At 30.9% G+C, this 3,102-nt stretch overlaps 1 pseudogene; it reads left to right on the forward strand.

The window, feature by feature from the left end:
- Positions 1-1,387: 1,387 nt before the first annotated feature.
- On the forward strand, positions 1,388-2,546 carry LOC106780147 (annotated as a pseudogene).
- Positions 2,547-3,102: the final 556 nt, after the last annotated feature.

Raw genomic sequence — 3,102 nt, forward strand, 5'->3', positions numbered from 1 at the left:
GGCGTCAAATGCAAGGCGTGACAGCAATGGCAAATGGCGGTTGGGGGCAATGGTCTCGTGGCGGCCATGAAAATGAAGGAAGAGGCAAGGCATGACAAAAATACGACAATGAATGGTGGTTGGAGGCAATAGTGCGAGGAAGACGAAGAAGAAGAAGGCAATGCTACGGTGGAAGACGAAGAACGATGGTTGTTGTGCACCTGAGGAAGAAGAACTACGCGAGGAAGAAGAAGAAGCAGAGCGACAAAAATGATCAATAAGTTAAATTTCTGAACTTAATAAGCGATACTACATCGATTATTAAAAAGCCTGAGGCAATACACCCATATAACATCAGTTATTAAAAAAACCGATGCCTAAAGTGCCTGAAGAAAAATAAAAATAAAAAAGAAATGGCATTTTTTAAATTAATTTCAACCTATATGTCTCGGTTCGCAAAGTCGTAGGTTTTTGACATAAACAATAGAACATTCAAAAATCATAACTGTCAAGTCGTGGACAGGACTAATAAAAGGTTTAAAGAATAATTCTGATGTATTATTTCAAAGAGTAGAGTACCATATATATACATATAAGGATCCTATAATTCTTCATCTATTAAAGGAATGACAGGTGCACAAATATGCACAAATTAAAATAATATCTAAATTATAACTAACACAATATTTGATTGCCTAATATCCTTTAATAGAATATTTAGCATATCTTAACAAGGACCAACTACCTTTGTTCTGTGGGGAACATATGTCGTAGGTGGACCAACTACCTCAGTTCTTTGGGGAACTTATGCCATAGGCGCCGACTATACTGTATGATTAGTGTGTTGCAAGTGTTTCAAAGGGATTTATAGGGCTTTTTGCCTCAGCTGGTTTGAGAACGAAGACAGTAGCTCCTTTTAATAAAGTTGTCAGCCTAAAAGTCAGTTCTGCAGATGGAGAGGTGTAATTTTTTGAGGTTTTAGGCCTCGATTCTCTTTGTAACCAAGGTTATAAACGTTTTATGCTTCGGTTCCTTTGAATCGAGACTTATAAGTTTTTCATAATTACAAAAATGTTAGTGCGTTTTGATAAGTTTCAGCTTTGTTTAAAGTGAAGCCTACTGTGAGTTTAAAAACGAATTTTGTACTAGTGTAATCTCCAAATATGCTTATTTTCATCATCATTATTCCATAATAAATTATATGTTGACTTAACCGTAAAAGCATTATTACCTTCCCATTCTAACAATTAACTATGTTAGGCAATTGCATAAATGATTTCTTCAAAAGCACTAAATTCTCATAATCAATTTAATTGGTTGGCAGTTGGAGTAATTGTTCTATTTAATGAGCGTTTCTCATTCCTCTCCACAATATCTCATTCCTTTCCTCTGTTTTTTGTTTCTTCAATCCTTCATAATGTCACTTGCTGGAAAAATTAGCACTGAACTTCCAGTTCATGCAGCTGCAGACAAATGGTTCCACACCTTCACAAACCCACTCCACCAAATTCAACACCTTGCTGGTAAAGTTCATGGAGCCAGGCTCCATCAAGGTGATGATTGGCATGCCAATGATTCGGTCAAACATTGGACTTATACCGTAGGTAATTAACCCTTTAAATTGAATATGCTTAAATATTTTGAGACAGCCAAAATGATAGAAATTCCATAATTTATCTAATTTTCATTAGTTAATTTTAATTCATCGAATAAACTTATAATCATATTTCCTATTTCAATTAAACTTCTCAATAGGTATTTAAAGAACAAAAAAAATATATAATTCTCTCATGCCATCTGCTAACATAAATTAATTACTATAAATTAGTTTTACTTATGACTATAATTTATGTAATCTTTTTTTTAATTAATAAACTATCGAGAACGTGACATCCCGAAAATATATAGCAAAATATATAATGTAGAATGCATCAAATACAATACGACAAAGCAGTTAGAGATGTGTACTTAAGGTGTTAGGATTACAATCATCTTTAAAATAACACTAGAATTTAAAACTTAAATACGAGAGAGTATTTCAAAAGTACATAAGATGTCATGAAACAATTGAATATGTTGATGAGCAGAAGAAAACAATTACATTCAAGCTCTCTGGTGAAGCTATAGATCATAAATATAAGGTCTTTAGCCTAACCTTTGAAGCCATTGAGAAGGATGATGGCAGTGCTGCAATTAAATGGATGATGGCAGTGCTGCAATTGAATATGAGAAAGTGAGTGAAGATGTTCATCCCCCATATGGCTACTTAGAATTCTATGACCATGTCACTAAAGATGTTGATGCTCATCTTGTCAAGGCTCCAAAAAAATGCCACAAAATAAGAACTGAAGGATGGGTGTGGCCAAAGATAATGTTCATGTATTTATTACAATAACTCTTAAGTTTGGTATGGAGGAAAAACCCTTTTAGTTTGATGTGTGAATTATGTTAAATAAAGTGTTCAATAGCTGTCATGTTTGGTGTATGAAGTTTGATGTGGGTGTTATATATGTTAAATATATATAAGATGTTGAATAAAAAGGATATCTTTGGTCTGTTTTTTTTTTTCATTGAATTATTTATCATCATGAGATGCCTAGTAATACTCTTTTAAATATTTTCTTATTTATAATATACTCAAAATCACATGTCATTCCTTAAAATTTTAAAAGTTGTTAATTGAATTGATTATTACAATTAATTATAAATTTGTATTTCTTTCTAAATCTTATCATTTCCATTTATGATATTTGTGTAATCTTTTAATTGTTTTTTAATACAATCCTTTTACTTAATGATATATCTAGAACAAAAATAATTCATGGCAAACATGTTATATATGGATTGAATTTTATGAAAATAAACAAGTATCACTTCTAATTANGCTCCTATAACTAAAAACATAAAGAATATTATATATCTAAAATAAAATTTAAACAAAAATACTTAATTCCTCTTTGATTAAAAATACTACTTCTTGTTCTTAATATAAGATATTTCAAGACTTTTTTTACAACACTGTCTCTACGAAATAATATATATATATATATATATATATATATATATATATATATATATATATGATGTTTCTTACCTCAGTTATCAGTAAGTATCATCACTAGT

Source organism: Vigna radiata, unplaced genomic scaffold, assembly GCF_000741045.1.
Source record: "Vigna radiata var. radiata cultivar VC1973A unplaced genomic scaffold, Vradiata_ver6 scaffold_371, whole genome shotgun sequence".
Taxonomy (NCBI): Eukaryota; Viridiplantae; Streptophyta; class Magnoliopsida; order Fabales; family Fabaceae; genus Vigna; species Vigna radiata.